Source organism: Antechinus flavipes, chromosome 2, assembly GCF_016432865.1.
Source record: "Antechinus flavipes isolate AdamAnt ecotype Samford, QLD, Australia chromosome 2, AdamAnt_v2, whole genome shotgun sequence".
Taxonomy (NCBI): Eukaryota; Metazoa; Chordata; class Mammalia; order Dasyuromorphia; family Dasyuridae; genus Antechinus; species Antechinus flavipes.
In genome coordinates, this window is record NC_067399.1 from 408,457,680 (window position 1) to 408,465,788 (window position 8,109).

Genomic DNA, 8,109 nt, shown 5'->3' on the forward strand with positions numbered 1-8,109 from the left:
ACAAACTCTAATTTAGTTTAGTTGACTAAAATTACACTATGAAAATGTCCTGAACAATTAAAAGTTGAAGAAAATACTGGGTTACTAACACTCCCCACAAACTGCAGAAAATTTGGAGAATTTGAAACATCAAGGAGGAAGTTGGAACAAATACACACACACACACACACACACACACACACACACACATCCTGACATATACATACATACATACACAAATGCACCACACTCAATGATAATCAAAAAAAGGGACCAAATTAATCTTATGAGTTTGACAACTCTTTTTCTACACAGTGTTCTTTATTCTAAACAGGGAAAATAAAATCAAGCTTTGTTCCTGAGCATATGTTTTTGACATTTTTTTCCCTTCTTGAAGACTGTGAATTATTAATAAACTAATTTCTCTTTATAGTTCAATCTTTGGAGATTTAAAGTGTTCACTCAGATGCACACAGATGAAGCAGTGCTTCAGCTCCAATCAGTTCCTATCCTCTCTGGAGATCCTGCTGGCCTTGAGGTATCTCAGAGTCTTTGAAATCAATCTTTGATTCAACCAGGAATTTCTAATGGCTTCTCAGTCTACTCCATTAATATAGTTTAATGTCCTGTTTAAGTATGGTTATTTCTGTCAGCTAAAATGGTATCCTTATTTGGCTCAGCTTAGAGCAAAAGAACAAATCCTACTACCTATGTGATCTTGTGCAAGAAATGCATGCCTTTCTAGGCCTCAGTTTCCTTATCTATACAACTTAGCAGGAACCCTCATAACTGCTTTTATATGTCATGAGCCCTTTTGGCAACCTGATGAAGTCTATGTACCACTTTTCATGTTTTTAACCATAAAATACATAGCATAACCGAAAGAAACTAGTTTTCCTGAAATATAGTTATTGAAATATTTTTAAAAGTTAATAGATCTGTTTTGGTGGGAAGAATAACTATGAAATTAAGAATTTTTCAAGGTATTAAATTAATATGTAAACAAAAATGTATATATATGTGTATCCCTAGGTGTATATATATTCTATTTAATGCGTTCTTTCCTATTCAGTTGATTTAGGAAGTGAGATTTTTGGCCAAAAGTCAAAAATTTGGAGAAAATAGAAGGTAGTCATGCTTCCTGTTAGAATTAGGACTACTGAGATTCCCTTCCAACCCTAACATTCTGTGACTCCACAAAATGCCTTTCTTCAAAGACCATCTTCCCAATTGCTGTGAGGAAGTCACAAAGTGTTAGATTTCAGCTCAACATATGACCTCAACCAGAGACTGGGTCACCATCTGTCAGGGATGTTATAGAAAGGAATCTTGTGATGAGTGGGAGGCTGAACTAGAGGATCTTTTCTGGCCCTAAAATTCTATAATTCTAATAGCTTCTATATCCTCAATAAAACCCTGTGAGATATAGAATATTAGAATTCTCTTATATTACAGATGGAGAAATCAAGGTATGGTGAGACTAATTGACATGGTAAGTTTGTGTTTACTGAGAGGCTAAGTCAAGACTAGAGATGAGCTCTCTGAAAGCAAAATATCCTTTGAAAGAATCCACCGATAGCTTCCTGAAAGAGATCCCAAAATGAAAACTCCAAGAAATGTCATAGCTAAATTTCAGAATTATCAAATCAAGGAGAAAATACTGCAAGCAGCCAGAAAGAAATAATTCAAATATTGAGGAGCTTCAATCAGGATTACCTAGGACCTAGAAGCTCCCACTTTAAAGGATCAAAGGGCCTGAAATGTGATATTCTAGACGGTAGAGATGAGATCTTCCAGTTTCTAGACTCATGCTTTTTCAAGAAGAGATTATCCTGTCTTTTACATATGGAAACCTAATAACAGGAAAAAATGCAAAGGTCTTATCTTCTTCAACCTTGGACGCTGATTCTTTGTTCAATTACCTCCCCTCTCCCTTTTCTTTCCTTACATCATCACTTCAAAAAAGAAAATCACTTCTTCACTTCTCATATTCTTCTTTTTCTCATATGTAGGACCTCAGGCATCAGCAAGACAACATGATCAAGTCAGATACAAACGGGTCCATTTGAGGAAAAATCAAACAACATGCCAACTGTGAGCTCCAGAGAATTGAACTACAAACCAACAGAATTCTCTCAATCATGCCAACAGAATACACAAAAAAAGACATGTTTCTTTTGCCTAAGCTACTGAGGGGGAAGCAAAAAGGGAGGCAAAGAAAAAAAGAAGGGGAAAAATAAAACTTTTCCTTGTTATTTTTAAAACAGTTCTATTTTGGGGTTTTATTTACTTATGTTTGGCTTGCAGAGGTTAAGGGGCTAACAGTAATGGAAACTGAAATCTTCTGATTTTTCCCTCCCTGGGCTAAGTATGCTTAGATGGTTATAGTATGAGCTTCCTCAGCCTATCCAACCCAGGACCTTGGTCTTGACCTGGCAGCAGCTTCCTCTCCTGGGATATGGAAAGATATTTGGGCTCCAGGGCATTTACAGACCTTGAATAGCCAATGTCAGCTGTACATATGATAGGCCATGTTCCTTTTTCAGATGAGGGTTACTAACTCATTTAGAACTAAGGAAAATTAGAATCAAGCCATACAGTCAGAATCTCAGAGCTTGCAAAGATTTTAGAGATGATTTATTTTATTCTCCTTATTTTACAGATGGAGAAACTGAGGCTCAGAGAAGGAAAGTGAGCATACAGCTGAACTAGTTGAAGAAATAGGCATTCAATCTAGGCAGGGAAAATGTAGGTTAGAAAATATTTAACAACTGGATATCCTGAAAAAAAAGTATACTGAGTTCCAATTGTCAAATATGATGTATGTATATATATACACATATATATATACATATATATGCGTGTATATATATATTCCTATATATGTATAAATATATACAAATGTGGGTATATAAACACACACATATATAATTTCAATGTGAGGATTTACAATCATCAAAGACTACAACTCAGGGCTCAATTTATATTTTTTTGTTGATTGTCTAGCTTAAGAAAATGTTAATAATTCAGATTAAACTTAAAAGTGTGCAGTATAGTGCCTCTTTGAGGTTCCATTATCTCATCAGAAAAATGAGGATGCTCGGAGAAGCTACTTTACAGCTTTGTTTTGAATTCAAATAAGGTGTGTGTAAAGTGTTTGCAAACATTGACTGTTATTATTGCTAATATCATTCTTTTGAATATTGTAGTTTTTTGTTTGTTTAAAGAGGTAATTCTTTGTTCCTCACTTTTCAGCCTTTTCCTTTTGAGCTCCTCAGAAAGAGGTACAAGTTTGTGTCATGTTATTCTGAGCAATGTCACATAGGAATAATATACTAGACCTTGTTATTAAACTAGTCCCTATGGATGGGGTTTGGTATGAAGATTTAGAACGCCACTCAATTAAGTAATTGTTTATTGAAAAACTACAGTGAAAACTTTGGGAAGTGAAGACTAAGGGTTTTAATGGGGGTTGGGAAGGGGGAGGTGGGGACATGTAATAGTCTTCAAGTACTGTTAAAAAAAAAAAAGAGGTGGGAGGGGTAGTCCAGATGTGAACTGTTTCATAAACTTTCAGATGAAGTCACTATATTATTAGTTTTACTTAACTGTTTTTCTTTGTTACCAGAGATCTCTCATGAAGTGGGAATAATCTGTAAGTGTATGTAATATAAAAACAAAATACATCAATAAAAATGAAAGTTAAAAAGTAAAATAAAAATAAAAAGCTGTCATATGGAAGAGAGATTAAACTTGTTTGATCCCACCCCAATACAAAGAAGTAGAAACAATGGATGAAAATTTCAAAGATGAAAATTTAGGTCAGTTGTTCTAATACTAGTCACTAGAATTCTCCAGAAATCAAATGGACTTCTGGAGAATTTAGTTCTTTCTCACTGGAGACTAGCAAGCAAAGACTCAATGACCACTGAATGCTAAAATGGGAGTTTTTTAAATGGATGTTAATTGGACTAGACAGTATCTGAGGCCTTTTCTGCCTCTGAAATTTTGTGATTCTGTATTTTTTTTTTTTGAGATCTCCAAAGATGGTATTAGTGGAAGGTTTAATTGTAAGTGCTTGGCCAATATTACAAAATTATGTAATTGATGGTTTCAAAAAAATTCTGATTGAGATCCTGCTCCTTCTCCAAGTTCAACCTCTTTCTCCTACATGCAAAATTCTTCTTCTTCTTCTTTTTTTAATAGCTTTTTATTTACAAGATATGTGCATGGGCAATTTTTCAGCATTGAGAATAATTTTTTTGTTCCAACTTTTCCCCACCCCTTCCCCCAGATGGCAGGTTGACCAATATGTTAATATGTTAAAGTATAAATTAAATACAATATATGTATACATGTCCATACAATTATTTTGCTGTACAAAAAGAATTGGACTTTGAAATAGTGTACAATTAGCCTGTGAAGGAAATCAAAAATGCAGGTGGACAAAAATAGAGGGATTGGGAATTCTATGTAGTGGTTTATAGTCATCTCCCAGTTTTTTTGCTGGGACACACAAAATTCTTAATGAGGAGAAAGCATAAGACAACTTGAGCAGCTAGGTGACTAGTGGATAGGATACCAAGTCTGAAGTCAGGAAGATTCATCTTCCTAAGTTTAAATCTGATGCTTACTAACTATGTCACTTTGGGCAAGTCATTTAACTCTCAGTTTCTTCTTCTGTAAAATGAAGAAGAAAGAAAGGGCAAATCACTTCAGCATTTTTGGCAAGAAAACTCTAAATGGGGTCAGAAAGGGTTGGATATGTCTAAAATGACTGAACAGCAACTCCCTCATACCTCTAACCCTCACTTCTTAAACTGTAGTTCATGACTATATATGGGGTCTCATAGTTGAATGTGAGGGTCACAAAATTATGATTGTCAGTAAATTTCTTATTTTATATATAATTTTATTTTATATACTTGTATACACAGTCTCATGTAAAAATTTCTCAGATGAAAATTTCACTCACATTTTGTGAGTGAAAAACATTTAAGGACCCCTTCTCTAAACTTCTTTCTTCAATGACTTATAATTATGAGAACACATAACCAATGAAACTAGTTTTAAAAATGAGCAGTGTACACTGTGTACATATGTATATGTGTGTGTGTTTTCTTACACAAAACTAAACAACTAGTTTGATGTATCTTTGAAGTTAATCAAGTGGTTTATTTTGACAACATATAGATTAAATTTAAAAAGATCAAGTTTAAAGTGATTACAGTAATTATTTAGTATTTTATATGAGTGATGAAATTATGTTTTTAAAGGTATTTTGGTTTTTATGTATCCATAATTTTATCACTTCTAATTTGAATAGTTGAGTACTAAAACACAAGCCACTTAATCTCTATAGAGAGTCTTCTAGATAGCCACAGGCTTAAACATGCTAGGTGGAACAAAGAAGAGACAGAATTGTGAATGTTCAAGGGGTCTTAAGTATTTAGGGAAAGGATTTATGGGTTCCTCATTTGTTCTTTATGAAATAGTTATGCTAATATTTGGTAGAACTGATATGAAAAAGGAAATTACAGGAGACCACATATACTATTTAATGGGAAACTGTGTGTTATAGTCAAAAGAGAGCAGAGTTTGGCTTTTGAGGCTTCTAGGGACTTTAGCTATTCCCTTGTCCAATATCCTCATTTGACCAAAAAGGAAGCTGAGATACAGGAGAGGTGAAGTTAATAAATGAATCTAGACTTGGGCTTCTGACTCCAAATTCAGTGTTCCTTCCACTCCTATGGTGATGCCTCAGAGCTAATATGTAATACTCATCATGGTTATGACTTCACATTCAACACACTACTAAGAACAGTATTTGTTCAATTCTCAGGCTTGAAGGAGAGGAAAAAAAGTTTGGATGAAAGTTAAAAATAGGTCATGTGAATTTAATTTGAGCTTCTCTGGGACTATTTGTGTGGTGAAGAGAAATGAAGAAAGAAAGGGAAAAAATAGCAATTGTATTCAATAAGCTTCCTGGCAGCATCTTATTTTCTCACAAATATTTATGTAGAGAGAGTTCTCAACAGAATGAGGTCTCATTAAGAAAATCCTGGAACACAGGTGGGATGACACTTAACATTTTCAATAATAATTAAAAAACACCTGACTTTGGTCCCTTATAGATGAATTGTAAAAACAAACACAAACACAAAAACAATAACACTATTTAGAGACAATTACCTTTCCATATATTTCCCCAATATCTGTTATTTCTTCCTCTTTACCCAATGCATTTTTATGAGACCAAGGACATTACTTTAAATTCATTCATTCATTTTCTGGCAAGACAATTGGGGTAAAATGACTTGTCCAGGTTCACGCAACCAATAAGTATTTTGTGTCTTAGATTTGAATTTATGTCCCAGCATTTTAAAAAAAGAAATAGCTTTATCATGTTCCTGGAATATTCCCTCCCCCTTGCAGTACTTATAATACTCGAATCATTACAATACTAAGAATTAAAATCTCCTGCTTCTGACCGAATGGACTGGGAAGAAATAGTACCCATATGTTTTAAGGACATTTCTTGAAAAAGGGATCTTAGACATATCTAAAGATCTATGGATTTTGCAATTGACAAAGTACCTTGAGGGCCCTTTTTGCCATTTTGGCTGGAGGGTCCTGAATTTCAAGTTTAAGAAATTGCTTCATAAACACAATTCTAAATGGGGAATTCTGTCACAGGTGGAGACTTGTCCCTGAGAAACAGAACATCTGTTTCCATACAAATGTCACCCATAAGAAAGAGGGATAGAACCATGTGACATAAAAATTGGACTGTTTCCATATAAAATCTGTTCTTCAGTTTTTCAGTATATAAACAACAGCTCATTACCCTCAAATATTCTGGAGTATTCAATGAAAAAGAGTATTCCTTAACACTACCAGGATTCAGAACAGGGAAAGAGAAACATTGGCAGCTTTTTGTGAGTAGCAGGCCTCGAATTCCTAAACAAACTCCAAATGCCACTTCCTGATTCAGAGAGGAGGAGTTTAGAAAAGAAAAAAAAAGTGAGTGTGGGGGGAAGCTCATAAAAGTTCTCAGAGGGCATATTGGTCATCAAACAGCTTTGAGCAAACTGCATTTGCAAATGAATCTTAAAACATGTGGATTCAATTTTCTCTGAAATGCCCAGAGGTTAAAAAATTAAAGGGGAAATGTTTGGCAGAATGAGCAGGGGTTTGGCCAGGCCTACAAGTTTCTGAAAAGAAATGGATTGTTTTGCTGGAGTGAAAATATTACCTGGTATCCTATCTCAATCATTTCTATAACCTAATTAGTATAGGTCTCATTTCTCATTGTGTCTGCATAGCTGACAGAAGATCAGAACATATTCTACAGAAAATGGGAACTTTATTCTCAGAATGGTTTACTGCACATGGAGATCCATAGTTGCAAGGATGATGTGAGTCTCAAGTCTAATGGGAGCGGAGAAACCATCTGCTAAAAAGTTATTTCTTATACTTATTTCTTTCCAACAACTTCTCTCCCCTGATCAAGTCATCAATTTCACCCCTTTTTTCTTCCACAAAACCCCAAAATGTCTTTTTATTATAGCCAAATAAACTCAGGGAAATGTGGAACTGTTTTAGAGCAAATCAAAACTGCTTTAAAAAGCTCATGAAAATGGGGGGAAACTACATCTGTAAAAAAGCAATGATTACCCTTAAAACAATGTGAGGGCAACAGCAGAAGTCCCATTACTAGATGATATGTGTTCCCTTTAAGTGACTGTTTCTGGTCTCTGAGGTAGCAAAAATGGTCACATGGTGCCATTGTTGCCATGGCAATAATCTGTAATTGTGCAAGAAAATCCACAGAACTTGTGTGCAACTCCTTGGTGGATTAGGCTGAAAGGAAATCAAACCTATGAAAGTTCTGAATTAATGTTGTTAGAAAACTGCATTGGCCAAGCTGATCTGATTTAGCCTACTCTGAATTGAATTTACCTTCCCCTGGTCTCCATTGAGCTTTAATGTATTTCTTTTACATATGTGTATATGTACACGTATGTATATGTATACACAAATATGATGTCTTACAAGAGTGAACATTTATATAGCTCTTACTATGTGCCAGGAACTGTGCTAAGTACAATTATTATCTCATTTGATTCT

The 8,109-nt window shown here is 34.6% G+C and overlaps 1 long non-coding RNA gene across 1 annotated transcript; it reads left to right on the forward strand.

The window, feature by feature from the left end:
- The first annotated feature begins 417 nt into the window (after positions 1 to 417).
- Positions 418 to 2,243, forward strand: LOC127546704 (uncharacterized). The gene is made up of 2 exons (XR_007950042.1): positions 418 to 517; positions 1,992 to 2,243. It is a non-coding gene; the product is annotated as an uncharacterized LOC127546704 (long non-coding RNA).
- Positions 2,244 to 8,109: the final 5,866 nt, after the last annotated feature.